Source organism: Apium graveolens, chromosome 7, assembly GCF_009905375.1.
Source record: "Apium graveolens cultivar Ventura chromosome 7, ASM990537v1, whole genome shotgun sequence".
Taxonomy (NCBI): Eukaryota; Viridiplantae; Streptophyta; class Magnoliopsida; order Apiales; family Apiaceae; genus Apium; species Apium graveolens.
Genome location: NC_133653.1, coordinates 266,523,784 through 266,542,330, shown reverse-complemented (window position 1 = coordinate 266,542,330; position 18,547 = coordinate 266,523,784). Strand labels below are relative to the sequence as shown.

Here is an 18,547-nt window from a genome sequence, read left to right as displayed (position 1 = left end):
TCAAACTCCGTGTCTGTCTGCCTGGTGTGTGCTACTGAAATATCAATCTCATTCATGTGGGGGATTGTTGGAAAATGTGGGTATTGAGCCCCACATTGTCAAGTCATTTTGAGCCGTTCTTGAGTGGGTGTCGCTTATAATATGTTCTCCTCCGTGAGAGCTTTCCGAGGCACTTTGAAACACTCAATGGTTAAGAGATGAATGAGATGCGATCATTCAAAATTGGTCCCTTGAAGGTGGAATTGTAGATGTGAAAACTTGTATCCCATATTGAAATGGAAAAGGGGTTTCCATTGTTTTATATAGCACAACCCTTTAGTAGTGTTTAAAAGTGTTAGTAAGGTGTTGCTCCATCTCCTACGTGTGCGCGCAGGGGGGTGCAAATTGTGGGATTTCGAGGGGTAATCCGAGGCTTGCGAAGCCTTCGGGCTTGCCCGCGTGTGTGATGTGCGGACACGAATGTAGCAGAAAATTGGCCCGAATAATCACGGACTAGTTTTGCTAATTTAATTTTCCATTGGGCTTGGGCTCTTAAATAAATATTCAGTATTCAGTATTTATTCTATAAATACGAATATGAATTGATTTGACAGTTATAATTCGATTCAATTACATATAATAATTGACTCTCGAATTAAATTTAATTAACGCGTTTAATTAAATAAGAGAAGCAGTGCACACGTTTCTCTAAGCCTATATATTTTCGCTATAGGGTTTAGGGTTTTTCTCACTTAGAAAATACAGCCGTCTCTAAACACAAACCCTATTCTTCTCTCTCTCGTCGGTGATAGTTTCTTACTCTATTTTAGCTCGCCGGAGTTGTCGTTTGTACAACGACACCGTCTTCTCGTTTTATCCTGGGAGGCTGTCGGCTCGCACATACGGTGAGAGGCGAAATAGCTTTAAGGAGACGGTTCCTTTCAACTGGACTCGAGAACCCTCTCATATCCTTATCTCGTTCGTTTATTTTTCTGGTTTTCACAGTTATACTCGCAAACTATTATTCGCACACACTGTTTCAATTGTATGTATTAATCGCAGATTGTATTACAGTTATGATTATTACTATATCTTAGTGCTCATCTCTGTACAATTATCTGCAATGGCTGGTCCGGAAGGAGCTGGAAACTTTCAGATTACAACAAAGACAATGGCGATGGAACTCATACCAGATTATTTATGAAAGTAATACTTGCTAAACTTGCATTTTACGAGTTCACACGAAACCTGCAAGGAAGCCTGAAGATTGCAGATTTTTGCTTGGTACTGAATGAGCAAATTTTTTATAATTGGTAATGTCAGTTTATCTTTCACTCAGAAGTACTAGCAATTTATAATATTGTACGGATAAGTTCATCTTTAACACGCAACTAGCATAATAACCCGTGCGAGGCACGGGTTATTTTCTAGAGTTTTTTTATGCATGCAATTATAATGTTTTTAGTTATTTTTTTATTTGTAAATGTTGTATAATGTCTAACGTATTTATTGTGAATACAATCTGATATTAATACATATAAATCAAACAAGTGTGTGCCTGAGTAAACGAAATCAAACAGAGAAACAAAGGATATAAAACAGAAGAGAGATCCTCGAGCCCAGTTGAAACGGTCTCCTTAAAGGTATTTCGCCTCTCACCGTATGTGCGAGTCGATAGCCTCCCAGAATAAAACGAGGTAGCGGCGGTGTTACGGATAACGAGCACTTTCAGCGAGCTTGAACGAACACGAAACTATCACCGACAAAGAGAGAGGTAGGGTTTGTGTTTCGGAGGACGGCTGTATATTTCTGAGTGAGTTAACCCTAAACCCTATAACGAGAATATATAGGCTTAGAGAAACTTGTGCACTACTTCTCTTATTTAATTAAACGCGTTAATTAAATTTAATTCGAGAGTCAATTATTATCCATAATTGAATCAAATTATAACTGTAAAATCAATTCATATTCGTATTTATAAAAATAAATACCGAATAATGAATATTTATTTAAGAGCCCAAGCCCAGTGGAAATTAGCAAAACTAGTCCGTGATTATTCAGGTCAATTTTCTGCTACATTCGTGTCCGCACGTCGTACACGCGGGCATGCCCGAAGGCTTCGCAAACCTCAGATTACCCCTCCAAATCCCACAATTTGCACCCCCTTGCGCCTGCGCGCGCACGTAGGAGATGGAGCAACACCTTAGTAACACTTTTAGACACTACTAAAGTGTTGTGCTATATAAAATAATGGAAACCCATTTTCCATTTCAATGTGGGATACAAGTTTATTTACAACATTTCCACTTTCAAGGGACCAACTTTAGATGATCACATCTCATTCATCCCTTAACCATTTTTGAGTGTTTCAAAGTGCCTCGGAAAGCTCTCACGGAGGAGAACATACTCCAAGCGTCACCCACTCAAGAACGACTCAAAATGACTTGACAATGTGGAGCTCAATACCCACATTTTCCAACATTTATTAATGTGTATCATTTTCATACAAGACTTTACTAAATTACACAACGTTTCCTATATAGCTCATTAAGCAATATATATATATATATTCTTGTTTGTGTTGTATAATTGTATTTAATGAAAGAATATAAACAGGGTAATCATTGTACATTTAAAATGAAACAATTAAACTTAATATGTAGAATATCATTGATATGTTTACAAAGAAAAAGTTAAAAATTAACAAATATGTTGAATACAGAGTTGACCAGAAATTTTGAATTTTATTTAAATAAACTATATGTACTGGTCTATATTATTACTGAGTTCTCTACTAACTTACAATTAACTTACTCAATTTAAAAAGAGAAAAAATGAATAACTGAATTCAGAATTACTTGCAATCATAATACACAATAATGTAAAATTTACACTACTGTTAATATAAAAGTTGATTTTAATAAAAAATGTTAGTTTTTGAAATTCAACATATGTACGTTTGGAAAAATGTTAGTTTTTTTACACTACTGTTAACAAAATAAGATTAAGTTATATGTGTCTAAGTTAGCATGTAAAGTATCGTATATTACATTTCTTAGAAAATTACGATGGTTTCAGTTATTTATATGCTAAACATCTGATTTATGTACATATATAATCATTATTAACATCTAGTGATGCAATTGATTACTTAAATAATATTTATTTATAATTATTCAAAAATTAAAATTATGTAATAAATAAATTGCAATAATTTATATATGGTATTCACAATTATCACTGACAAACAATCTATATATATTTTTTACGCGACCGAGTATCAATCATGATTGTAACATAAAAATAAATTATATATTGTAAGACTTATTATTGTTATTCGTGATTTTTTTTCAAAAATTTGAAGGAAAAATTATAATTATATTGTTATTTAAATTATTTTTAAGTCTCTATCATTACAACTCTAATATTTCTTCATATTATAATTTGATAATATTGTTTACTATTCTCCTAAAATTAAATATTTTTCAATTCGATAAAGTTTTATAAATATTAGTTGAACTGGTTAATTTTTTCAAACTATTGAACAATATTTTTTTAAATACTATAAAATGTATTGAATCAAATGCTACAATATAGTATAAATATTACTTTTATTTGAATAATTTATAATATTAAAATAGTTCAAAATATTTGTACAATATTATCTTGATCAATGAATATTGTTTATCTAAAATAATTCTTTTTAAAATGCTAGTTTTTTTTTAAAGTGAAAAGTGAAAAATAAATCGATTTAATATATCATCGTAGTTTTAAAAAATCTCGTGAGTTCTCATATCAAATTTCAAATATTTTCAAAATTGGGACAAGTCCCAAAACACTAATGCACTACCAGTGAAATTAGTAATTTTAATACAAATGATCAATTGACTTGATCATATAAATACCTCAAACACATTAATTATATTAATATAAGATATAAAAAAAATCACATTATTGGCAAGATATTCTCGCAGAACTTGTAATTTAAATTTACTAAATGTAGAATGTGAAAATGTTTTTCGGCTGGTCATGTACTCAGATTTCAAGTATTTTTTGAATAATGGGTCAAATTCTGATTTCAAATTCAAAATAAACTAAAATTCATTGACTCATTATAATTCGAACTTATGTAAATATTTAATATCAATATAGATTATTTATATATATGCGATTCTATTTTCAATATTTTCTTAAAAAATTATATATGTACATTTTAATTATTTTTTATAATAAAAAATATGTTAAAAATATATGAGATATATTTTCAAACTAAATAATAATAATAAATAAGATAATAATCCATTTATGTACTATGCTTAACTTTATATCTGAAATTCAGTTCTTTAAAATTAATTGTACAAAAATTCAAGTAACTATCTGTTTTTTGCGGAATTCAAGTAGCTATCTTTTAAGCAATGCCAATTATGTATTGCAGTCTGAGTAAACATGAGTGGCAGTTACGAAAGGTTGATGCATGTCATCATGGGTTATATGTTTCACCACATCCTCTCCATCGGAAGACCCTTTTCCAATGCATGATTCTTTATTTGGGGCTTTTGATTTCCTGTGATTCTAGTGTAAATTAAAGATACGGGGAAACTCTCTCTCGCGCGCGATTTACTTAACCGCCATCATCATCTTCAAGTTTTCTTGCACTACTTATGATAAGATCAATATCAAGGAAGAAACAACTTTCTCTTAAGCGGTTACTTTTTGTATTTACCGGTCATACGCGTATACGTACTTGTTCATCATTACACATTTTAAAATGGGTTTTCAAACTTCTTACCCGATTGGTTATAACTTGCTGGCGACCAAGCGACAAGCAACAAATAATTAGTTAAGTCTCATGTGAAATTATACCGTGGGCTAAGGTTTGTTCGACTCTTTTCAATTTAAGTGATCAAATTTTTTGTTTGTTTGAAGTGAGTATTTATTCTTGCGTATATGTTATATCATTCTTTTCACTTTTTACGTATTTTAACACGCACACACAAGCTAGGGGTATTTCGGGAAACAACCTCTTCATTCTTCGGAATGAGGGGAAGGCTGCGTACATCTTACCCTCCCCAGACCCTGCATTAAGCGGGATATACTGGGTATATTTGGTTTGGTTTGTTTTGGTTTCAAGTAGCTATCTTTAAATTTTAAAAAAAATATTCCTTTAGCACATTTACATATTATGTATATGATAAAAAGCACATGTGACAATATGGTGTAATGGTATGAGGTTGTATAGAAGAATGAAACAACTTGAGTTCGATTCCCTATATATTAAAAACAGGGGTAGTTTAGTTTTTTCAATGAGACTTTTTAATCTCAAAATATTATCCCCAATCTCAAAATATTAGCATACCTATATTAAGTAAAACATTATTTCAATGTATCTCTGTTTATGTTAAACACTAATATTTTACCGTTGTTTCCTGTAATTGTTTTTCTTGTACTAGCTTATAGCCCGTGCGATGCACGATTTTTTAAAATTTACTTTTTAATTTTTTTAAATTTTTTATGTACATATGTATCATTATTTCTGACATTGTTGTAATATTATTTTTATTTTTGATGGTTTATTATAATATTGTTGCAATAAATAAATAAATAAATAAATATATAGAGAAATATACTGATGATTAATTGAATTATAGTTAGATATAATACAATATCTAAAAAAATTCTATCTACTATTGTATTATTACTGTTGTATGAGTGTATCATATTTTGATTTTTGAATGGTAGTAGAACAATGTAATTGTTTTTTATATTTTTGATTGTTAAATCGCCTTGGTTAAATCTCATCGTATTAAGATATTGTATTGCAATGATGTTTGAATAGTATTATAACAATTATAATTATATTCTATCTATTGTTGTCTCATTATATCATATTTTGATTTTTGAATCGTAGTAGAATAATGTTATCTTTTTATATTTAAGATTGGTTAAATCTCTGATCATATTCTATTTAGGATTATATTAGAACATTTTATCGCAGTTAGTATTTGAATAGTATTAGAACAATGAAATCATTTTTTATTTATGATTGTATTAAAAATATACTTATTTTAATAAGATATAATCTTAACCGTTTATTTTTTATTCTATCAAATCAACGGTTGAGATTTTTTTGACGGTAAATGACCAATGTTTTAGATAAAAAGTCTCTGACGCTTATTATGTATAACTAGCGCCCATGCGATGCACGATTTTTTAATTTTTACCTTTTTATTTTTTTAATATTCATATATATATATATATCGTTCTGTCTGATGTTGTTGCAATATTATTTTTATTTGTGATACTTTTTTGTAATATTATTGCAACAAATATGCATAAGTTGAGAAATATACAGATGCATAATTGAATTACATTTATATATAGTACGATATCTAATAATATTCCATTTACTGTTGTATAATTGTATCATATATTGATGTTTGAATAGTAGTTGAACAATGTAATCCTTCTATATTTACTAGCATAAATCCCGTGCGATGCACGAGTTTTCATTAATATTTTAAATTTTTATTTATTAACTTTTATTATATTTTTAAAATATTTATATAAATATATAATGATTATAAATTTATTATAAAAATAATAGAATAACACATGGTCGTAATTTAGTAGAATAAATAGATTATTTCTAGTAGTTTAACAATTTAGTAGTTTAGCAGATATGTAACACTATTATTTATATCTTTTAATAATATAATAAGTTGTATTTCTAGTTTAGTAGGATAAGTCTACTATATTTAGTAGTAGTTTAATAATTTAGTAGTTTATTAGATATATAACACTATTTATCTATTTTTGTAATAATCAAAATTAGGGAATTATCGTTGAATCAAACTGTTGAACCAAATTATCTCTATTCCGACTATTATAATATAGTATAGATTACTGGTTAAATATGTCATCATATTCTATTTAGAATTGTATTAGGACATTATTTTTATTTATGATTGTTTTAAGAATATACTAATTTTAATAAGATATAACCTCAACCGTCTATTTTTAATTATATCATATCAACGATTGAGATTGTTTTGGCGATATATGATCAAAATTTTGGATAAAAAAACCCTTCCACTTATTATATATAAAGAATATAATATAAAGGATATAATTTAACTTTATGTTAAAGGTTATAAATTGGATAAGCAAGATTTTGCAGTGAATTACTTTGATTTTTTGTAAACATACTTATCATACTTACTGTTGTTTAGTAAAAAAATATTAAATAATCGAAAAATGCATCTTCAACCATGAAGAGCCATTGGCTACAAACTGAGTTGACATACCAAAAATAAAAAATATAGCGAATCTCTTCAAAAGTCACATTTCAACCATAATCACCCCTTGTCTAAAATTATAGTCAACCTTCTATGGATGACTATGTTTGTTGATCCGCCTCTAAGAAAATCTGTAGGATGATTACACATCAGTAATTATCATATTAAAATGATAAATTCTATTTATAACAATTTAAAATATTAATAACATACAATTTTTAAATTATAGCAAATATCATCAAAGTAAAATGTCTTACATATTCATCAAATTTTACATAATATTTTACGGGTCCAATTTAACCAACTATTATAATCAACCACATTGGAGATGTTTTAACTTCTATCTATGCATGATCGTAAAAACTGAAAATCTGAACTAATCGATTCGAATGACAACAATTATCGGAACAAAATGAATATATTGTACTAATAACTTTAATGTTAAAACATGACTTATGGCATGAAGATTATTCTACGACTAATTTTTATGCTTTTGAACAAAAATTTATAATACGAGATTAATTGAGGAATCGGTGAGCCGTTATTCTACTTTTCTCAAACAACTTTTGAAAAATATTAATCTCGATCATTTATGTCAATAGATATTTATAAATCTCATCGGATTCCAAAAGATCGTTTATCAGGTTAAATTGCGGTAATTCGGCTCAAATCCCGATTCCTCTAATGTTAATAAATTATACTAAATTTGATACGGAAATCACCCGAAACCATTAAATAAATTGCCGGATAGCTCACATGAATTGATCCAATTTTTCACCGATCATGGCCGGAATTGGTTTCACCTTACAAAACTATAAACTCAAGAAACAAAAATAACAAAACAGGATGAACCAGAGACATGCAAAAACAAGGAGGAGATTTAATAACAGACACAAACCATAGAGATATCTTTATATGAAAACAACCCTCTAAACAAAAAATCTAAAGTTAAACAAAACTCAAGACATGGAAAGATCAGCCTGTTTGGCCTTGGAGTCCTCTGCAGAAAAGCTGGCCGGGAAAATTTTCTTCATAAAACCATTCCTTTTGGTGTTACCAAAACTCTTGTTACCTTCTTTTTCACCTTCCATTTTTTTCACTCTGTTTATAACTCGTTTTTGCTGTATGTGAAGTGCACCATAACTAGCTCCCATTGATGCCATTTCTTGAAAAAACTAGAAAATATTAAAGAAGATAAATGTGTATGAATATTGTATGTTTGATTGTGTGTTTGTGAATTGTGGGTATTGTGTGGTTTTGGCAATGGATTTTATAGGGCAAAAAAGTCTGGTACTCAATCATGTAAAAGTGGAACTTTTTTGGGTGTACGGTGTATTGAATTTTTATTTTCTTAACTATTAAGTGTTGGATATTTTATAATTTGGTTGTAGTTTTCAGGATGAAGATAAGTACCATATAAATCAAAAAGGGAAAAAAAGTGATAGACGTATAGTAGTAATTTTCTATATACATAATTTGTTTAATTCATATTCACTTTTATATAAATTTTTAATACTTTTTTTTCCAATTAAATAATCATGTACCGGAGGATGAGGATGACTTCAGGCCTATAATATTTTCTCATATAAATACAGGAGTGTAAATTTGTAATTTCAAATTTGTATGGGATCTCATAGGAGTTATTTGAGATCATACTCGAACCCAGTTTTCTCTTAAATAATACTCCCTTCGTTCCTTTCAATTGTTTACATTTTTTAGAGAGTGTCCGACACGCATTTTAAGGTGCATATAAAGTATAGTTCTGTAATTTTTTTTTCACAATTTTTTTTTTCTGAATAAAAATTAAAATATTCAACTTTTATTCAGAAAAAAAAATTGTAAAAATAAGTTACATAAAACTATACTTTTTATGCCCCTTAAAATTCGTGCCGAACACTTCCTCAGAAATGTAAACAATTGGAAGGGACTGATGGAGTATAATTTTGTCATTTCTAGTTTTAAAATATAAGATATTATAATAATTATGAACCTTTTAAGTAAAAAGTTGATTATGAATAAAAAAAGTATATGATATTCCTACAAAGAAAAATGGTATCTAGAGACTGATTTGCCTATTTTATTTATAATAAAAATTCATATATTTAACAATCAAATTAATAGAAAAATAGGGATGAAAAACAAGCTTTAAACACAAGCACAGAGTACATTAGCTATAATAAAAGTATAAAATTCCATAGGGCTCCTCAATATAATAGTGACAATTGACAACAGAATAATTGATATTTTGAGCAATTACGGTGGGCCTTTTCAATTAAATTAAAAAATCTAGCAATAATACAGGTGGCTCCTACAAAACCAATGTGCTTTGTGGGACAAAAGGTAGCACATGGTTGCCAAAATTCTATTGGCTGTGTAGACTGTAGCTCTACCTTATCCATTTTATATAGGCTCGCAAGAATCTATTTTTCTATTGCACGAATTTATCATTAAAATATTGCTTTCTTTTTGAAAAATATCAAAAATTACCGAAAAATTTAACTTCCTAATTTTTTTTGCGCTTTTACTATATTCTGATATTTTTTGCAGAAATATGGAATGAATCAAAATCAAGTAATCAACCATATATGCAACTAGTTGAATCGAGTTTTTTTTGTTGTATTTAAAGTTGCATGAGGTCGAAATTTGCCTCCAGTTGATTCCAGTTGCAAAAAATTGTATTTTTGCAAAAAAATATACAAATAATATTTTTGTAAATAACTTTATTTTTGCAATTTATTTTATTTAAACTTAGGTATTTTTCAGAAAAAAAGTCTAATATTTTATGAATATTCATTAAAAATGAATCATCAATGATAATATTTTTAAAATAATTAGATATTCACCAAAAATAAAAAAGAAAAATGCCCTGCACAGGAAGTTAAACGATTACATAACATAATTACAGGTTAGTTCAAAAAAGACATAATTACAGATATATCTTCGTGTATTATTAAGCTTAGGAGCATGAAGTTTAAAATGGTCAACAAGATTTTTTATATTCAACAACAAGGAGTCGCAGAGGGATAAATCCTTGAAGATATACGAAAGGTGTACAACCTTTTGCTTAAAATTGCTTAAAATTATATTTTCGTTAAAAAAATCATATTTTAAAAAGAGGAAATACTCGTATTAAGCTTTTGACTTAGTGCACTCAAAGATATGGCTTTTGTGTGTGCATAAAGATGGGAAAAAGTTCCACTAGCAAAATCAGCTGGCAAGGCTCGTAAACATCTAAACCTGCTTCCAACTTCCCCACCTCATATGGAGTGTGGGGGTTCCGAAAACCAGATCAAAATTTCAGATTCTCCATTTTCTCGGGGATCTTTACAAGATTTTGATGTGTGCAGTCAGGGCAGTAAACGAATCGAGTCGAGTTTAAAAGGTTTAACGATCAGATTTTAATGTTCAAACTCGAGTTCGTTAACAACTGAGTCGAGTTCGAGTTGTTTACGAACTTTTCAAGTCGGATCAAGCTCGAGTCGGATCAAGCTCGAGTCGAGTTCGAGTTGGTCATTAATTTTTTATTTTTTTTGGTCTTTTTTCATTATTAGAGTTCAAACAAGGTCCAACCCAAATAAAATAATGATGTATATATTTAGAATATAGCATGCTGATGTATATATTTAGATTTCTTTATGCATATTGCTAATCGAGTCGAGTTCGAGTCGAGTCGATATCGAGTCGACCACTTGTGAAACTCGGATCGACTCGATAAACTTAACGAGCATATTTTTTTGTTCAAACTCGAGCTCGATTACTTAACGACTCGAGTCGAAACGAGTTAAACTAGTCGAGTCAAGTCGAGTCTAGCGATCAACTCAGTTCGTTTACAGCCTTAATGCAAGCCATACTAGTATAATTTGTTGCCTTTATTTTCTAGCGCCTAATTTTATGAGTTTAGCTCATTTTTATTGGAGGGGTTTTTGTATATGCAGGGGGTTCACTATTATTAATAAATATGAACTTATTAAAATAAAGTAAAATTATGAAATTCGGCGCTTAACATTAAAATTCTTTGAAGTATAAGTAAGATGAACACACTTTTGTTGGAACTTGTCAAGTCTAATATTTATTTAAGCCTAATGTGTTATGGGTAAAAACTTAGGGTATATTTATTGCTAGGGTTCGTGAGTTTCGAGGCTCGATTTGACTGCTCTCGTGTCTCGTGACTCAATCTGCCTTCATAAGATGCCTACGTACCTTGCTGTTTGCCAAGGATCAAGTCAAAAACATAGTTCTGATTTGTGGGGTGAGGCCCCTTATATAGGCATGAAATGCCTTGAGTTAAATTAGGGTTAGGAGATGTTAGATATAATTGATGATATCGGCAAAAAACTATCAGAAGTTCTTATTAGGATTTATATCAGCATTTACTGAAGAGTGACGTCATCAGTACTTATATCAGTACTTGATGATCAGCAGATGATGTCATCAGGATTTGTCACTTTAGTAGATATTCCAGGAGGAAAGGGAAAGCAGGAATTCAAGGCGGTGAAGGACTTTATCTCAGAAACATTGTAATAGGTTTTCTTGTTATTGATAGAATATGATTCCTTATACATCGTGTAGTTGTGCTCTACATAAAGCAAAGATTAGGTTCATGTTATAAGCATTGTGAACATTGTTATATCTTTCGCATAACCTAGAAGCTCTCAAGGATATTTGTTCATCCTTTTGAGAGAGTACGTTTGTAATCAGTTTTTATCTGTTAATATAAAAACTGTTGATTTTGTTGAAGTTTTGTCGAATTGATTGCATTAATTGTATTCACCCCCCTCTATAGTTGATTACGGGCCTAATAATTGGTATCAAAGCTAGCTCTTAGCATACAAACAATTTAAGATCTTAAAATCAATCAACAATGTCAAACAAAGATGAAGAAACACAAACCACCACCCCCGGCCACATCACGGATTAGCAACAACATGAGTAGGTATGAAGCAATTAAGGTGCCAATCCTGAAGATACATGAATATCCAATCTGGAAAGTCAGGATGACCATGTGTTTGGAAGCCATAGATCCTGAATATCTAAACAGGATTTATGATGGTCCTCATAAACCAATGAAGGTAGCTGTTTCCGTTGCATGAGAACCAGAGAAGATGGTTGACAAAGACAGGAAGGACTACACTCCTGAAGATCTTTCATCTATTATGAAGGATGCTAAGGTCAGACACATCTTGCACAACAGTCTTGATAGTGTTATGTCCAATAGGGTTATTGGATGTAAAACAACAAAAGAAATATGGAATGCTTTAGAGGTAAAGTGTCAAGGTACAACTTCTATCAAGAAGAACAAGAGGACAATACTTACTCAAGAATATGTGCACTTTGACTCAAGAGACAATGAGTCCTTAACTGAGATCTATGATAGATTTCAAAAGCTTCTGAATGACTTATCTCTTGTCAATAAGGAGTATGATTTGGAGGACTCAAACTTGAAGTTCCTACTTGCCCTCCCTGAAAAGTGGGACTTTAAGGTCACATCAATAAGGGATAACTACGAACTTAGTGACACACCTCTAGATGAGATCTATGGAATACTGAAAACTCATGCACTAGATATGGAACAAAGAAGCAAGAGGAAAGGATCTAAATCAAGACTAGTAGCACTCAAAGTTGAAGAGAAGCCAAAGGAGAAAGTTAGGAGAAAAAGCTACTCCAAAGGAAAAGCTATGATTGTAAAGTCAGATACTGAATCATCAAACTCTGATGATGACTCAAATACTGATATTGAATCAGATACTGATAGTGATCATGACAATAATGAAGACATGGATCAAATGGCTACACTATTGGTTAAAGGCTTCAAGAAGATGGTCTACAAGAACTTCAAGAAAGGGAGAAGATTTTCCAGAAAAGGATCTGTTTTATAATTCTTTATGTGTGGTGATTTATGATTTCCTAGTTTGGTTGTGCTTATTCGTCTTTGATGCGTAACTAACATCTAAGATTGTTTGTTAATCTCTATTGAAGCGACAGTGAATATAGAGGTTTAGAACTTGCCATGCTAGTATAGGTTTATGTATGAATTGACATGCATAATTCGTGGGTAATTTAAACATCTTATTTACCCTATGTAATCACGATATATATCTTGCTCTTAAACCATTATGTTTTCAATCTTTATAGACATATAGGGACTAAGCATAATTGGTATTTATTCAACTTCTATCTTAATTGTGGATGTTTGATAGTAAGGTATTCGTATAACGAAAGTTAGCGTATACTAGTTTCGTGTTATCTGTTTAGTTGTTATCACCACCACATGCTAAGGTAAAAGACATAAACTTTGAATGAAGTATCTAATGAAGTTAGAATCCCACGTTTATTCTCATATAAGTAATTCAATCTTAATTCTCTTAGTTAATGTTATTTAGTATAATCTCTTAGTTAAATCAAAACTCAATTTGTTACTTGTCTTAGCATTGAACGATGACCATACATTGTTGCATAAGTGCATAATCTGAAGTTAAGCTAAACCAGTCCCCGTGGGAACGAGCTTGACTTACATCTTATACTACTTGTGATCGCGTACGCTTGCGTGTATTTTCACGTTAGAATTACAGCGAACAAGTTTTTGGCGTCGCTGCCGGGGATTGAACCCGGGTCACCCGCGTGACAGGCGGGAATACTTACCACTATCTACTTGGAACGCTTCATTACAGGCTTAAGTTGGTATTTTAGACTCAAGTTATTGGTATTTTTGATGTGTTTCAGTGTCTTTGTATTACAGGCATTAGTTGGATGAATAAATGAGCTTTTCAGGGAAATATGCTGAAAGGAGTTCAGATTGTGAAGTCAAGGCCATTCTCATGTTGAAGAGAATCTCGATAGCTTCGCGTGGACTATTGGATCGTCAAATTCTGACAAATGGAACTCAAGTTATGACCAAAAGAAGAATATGCAGTCAAAGAGGCAGAAATCCCGCGCGCCCGCGCCACTATCCCGCGCGCCCGCGCCGCAGAGAAGCAATCCCGCGTGCCCGCGCGTCCGCGCCGGCCTCCTGTCCCAGAATCCTGATTTGAGTCTGTTTTTGAGAATTGGAAAGCCCAGGACGTCCAGAAGCCTATATAAACTAAAAATAAGACATTTTTAATAAGAAGGAGCCAAGGGAGAGCAATACGAAGACCTAGAGAGCACAAGACGGCTACAGAGAAGAAGACTTTTGTATTCTTCAATATAGATGATACTTTGGATGCTTGTTTTTGATTTGTCTTTGAACCCTAACACTCTTATATTGTTTATTATCATGTTTTCATTGGAACCCATGGTGACAATGAGTTCGATTATGAACTAATCTTTGTCATGGGGTTCTAATGGATTTATCTATGGATTTCAATAGTTAATTGTTTTATAATCCTTTGTATGTGGTGATTTTTGACTTCCTAGTTTGGTTGTGCTTATTCGTCTTTGATGTGTAGCTAACATCTAAGATTGTTGTTAATCTCTATTGAAGCGATAGTAAATATAGAGGTTTAGAACTTGCCATGCTAGCATAGGTTTATATATGAATTGACATGCATAATTCGTGGGTAATTTTAACCATCTTATTCACCCTATGTACTCACGATAGATATCTTGCTCTTAAACCATTATATTTTCAATCTTTATTGACATATAGGGACTAAGCATAATTGGTATCTATTCAAACTCTATCTTACTTGTGGATATTTGATAATAAGGTATTCGTATAACAAAAGTTAGCGTATACTAGTTTCGTGTTATCTGATTAGTTGTCATCACCATCACATGCTAAGGTAAAAGACATAAACTTTGAATGAAGTATTTAATGAAGTTAGAATCCCATGTTTATTCTCATATAAGTAATTCAATCTTAATTCTCTTAGTTAATGTTATTTAGTATAATCTCTTAGTTAAATCAAAACTCAATTTGTTACTTGTCTTAGCATTGAACGATAACCATACATTGTTGTATAAGTGCATAATCTGAAGTTAACCTAAACCAGTCCCTGTAGGAACGAACTTGAATTACATCTTATACTACTTGTGATCGCGTATGCTTACGTGTATTTTCGCATTAGAATTACAGCGAACAAGTTTTTGGCGCTGCTGCCGGGGACTGTGGTGTTAAATTTAGTTTATGTGCTTGACACCAGTGGTCGTTAAAGTTCACTGACTCAGATATTTTACTTGTTTACTTTATTTGTGTTTCAGGTACTCTAGAGAGCGTGTATGCGAACGCGTTCTCAATCTCGTAAGGAAATACTAGATGAAGTTGAAGTAGTTGAAGAAATTTTTGAAGAAGAGGAGAAAGTTGAAAAAGAAGTTTTTATTGCAATAGGAGAACCAGTAGCGAATCCGAAAGCTTTGATGGATTATTCTCAACCGAAGATCAATGATATTCAGTCTAGCATTATCAGATCATCCATCGCGGCTAATACCTTTGAAATCAAGTCTAGCACAATTCAGACGGTGCATAATTCAGTCCATTTTGGGGGTTCTTATAAGAACCCCAATTTCGGGGTCAGGATTGGGTGTCACCAAACAACTTTAAACAATATAAACCTGTATAATAAAAGGATATATACAGATTACCCCTCAATTCCGGATCGTTTACAGGTTATGGTATGAAACAAGAATCTAACCTTCTAAATATTTATATCAACTAAATACAATTTTAGTACCTCTTTACTAACTTCCTCGTCTTATACATTCTGACATCTCCAACTTCTCGCAGCTGGGATTTCTCCAATTTTGCTGTCTATTAAAAGCTATTCACTTTATTCCTCATTTGAAACTGTAAGAAATAAGAATTCACAAAGTAAGAGTGAGCCAAAAATGCCCATCAAGTCACATAACTGATTTCCAGGTATCAATCTCAAAAGAAATTTCCGGACATATTCTTTAAATAATTTTATAAAAATCTTTGTTTATTTGATGTGGTTGAGTGAATAAAACATTGGCCTTTAATCATAAATCGAAAACAACGAGCAATTCACTGATTCATCTTTTGAATCAGGTGTTTGTCAAGTTTTGTAATCATAAAACTTTTCAAGAAGGAATATCGTTAATGGCGATCAACAATAAACTAGACGGGACACTAAAACCAACATATGCACTATACCCCGCCGATCAGTCAGGTTATATTGCGGATCTATACCAAACTGTATAGACCCACCAACATATAGGGTACCCACGCACTATGTCCTAATAAGTAAGGGTCCAGTTCATACCCGACCCATATAGTAACCTTCCAGTCCATGGATTAACATCCAGAACAATCGGGATGCTTTGATGTATCTCAACATCAGAATATTTCAGGATAAATAAAGTGTATAATCTATTGGAATATGAATAGAGTATTTGGTGGATAAGGAGAAATCAGAAATCGAAGTGAAATATCAATAAAAAAGCAGTAAATATGTATCAGTGTATGGGAAGTATCAGTGTTTACCAATTTGAGAATTTGATTAGAAGAAAGCAACTCACTATTCTGAATTTAGAATAGGGGAAAAACTTGTAATATATCATAAGGAAGTTCATGAATACTTGCCTCAATTGATCCACTTTATAAATTTTAGTCACCATTTTATGCTCGCCTCTATTCTGTATCCACTCGTTTCATTTACCACATGTAAATCAGGTTTTACTTTTACTATCACTGACTGGCTTTGAATGCCTCGAAATATATGTATCTATCATAAAAGATACCATTTCAATTAACTGATAATATAATTGTCTAGTCTATACGTTTATCCTTATTGTCTACTTATCCGATAATAACAGATAAGGATCACATTTAATCACATAAGGTTTAAAGGATACGTGGACTCACAATTCACATAACACGTAAACACATAAGGAACGTATCATATAACTCATGTATCAGATGACTCAGTTTGTCAAATCATTCGACTCGATATATTTAAAACTGAAATTGAGTCGGAATACCATTTTTCGATACTTATGCGACTCAGAAACGTTTACAAAATCAAGCGACCTTTCGAAACGAAAGATTTTATGTCTTGAAAGTATTTTTAATAGAAGCAGAATATTTTTCTGAGTCTAGACGCGTTCGTTTCGTATTAAACGGACGAGCGGTCTATTTATTACGAATAAAACAAGAATAATTCAATTAATAATAATATTAATTGAATTTTTAATAATTTTTAAAACCTCAAAATGATTTTTAAATAATTTGTTTGGCTTAATTATAAATAATTACATTTTATTTAAATATTTATAGAATTAATTAATTAATTAATTAAATTAATCAATTAATTAAATCCATAACTAATTAACTAAAATAAATTATAAATAATTAAATTAAATTTAGATTTTTGAAAATAATTATTAAAACTATAATTCCTTATAAAATCATATAATAATCCAAAAATATTTGTCAGAAAATACCATAATTATCTATACTTTATTCTGGACTTATTAAAAAGCGAAGTTTACACTTTATCACATATCAATACTCAAATATCAATAACAATCATCAGACAATTTACCAAAATTCACATAATAATCAGATATTAATTATTTATTGATAAAAATAATTGCACGATATTTCCCGAATATTACAGTTCTCCAATGGAAGATCCCAACATGCACATTAAAGATTTCATCGAGATCTGCGACACTTTCAAGTTCAACAATGTTTCTGAAGATGCTGTTAAGCCGAAGCTTTTCCCATTCTCTCTGAGGGATAAAGCTAAGTGCTGGTTACATTCTCTACCACCAGGTTTTATCATTACTTATTGGGAGGATCTTGCTCAAAAGTTTTTTACTAAATTCTTACCTATGGCGAAGACAACTGTAATCAGGGATGCTCTTACACAATTTGCGCAACAATCAGGAGAATCTTTATGTGAGGATTGGGAGCACTACAAGGAGATGCTTAGGAAGTGTCCTCATCTTGGCATGCCTGATTGGATGATTATCAATTGATTTTATAATAGTTTGGGAGCGCAGTCCAGACCCATGCTCGATGCAGCATCAGGTGGAGCGTTATGGGCTAAGAGCTATGATGAAGCTTATGAGATAATTGAGTTGATGGCTGCTAATAAATATCAGAACCCAACTCAGAGACTACCTCAAGGCAAGGTAGCAGGATTTCTGGAGGTGGATACAACTACTGCCATAGCTGCTCAGCTAAAGGCGTTAACGATGAAAGTGAATTCTTTGGCTAACTATGGAGTTAATCAGATCATTAGTGTCTGTGAGCTTGGTGCGGGTGCGCACGAGACGGAGCGGTGTGCTATATCTAGTGAACCAGCTCAGTATGTGAGCAACTTTCAAAGGTC

General features: G+C 31.4%; 1 non-coding gene across 1 annotated transcript; it reads right to left on the bottom strand.

Moving 5' to 3' along the window:
- Positions 1-18,059: 18,059 nt before the first annotated feature.
- Positions 18,060-18,166, bottom strand: LOC141675508 (small nucleolar RNA R71). The gene has a single exon (XR_012556157.1). It is a non-coding gene; the product is annotated as a small nucleolar RNA R71 (small nucleolar RNA).
- Between the last annotated feature and the right edge of the window lie 381 nt (positions 18,167-18,547).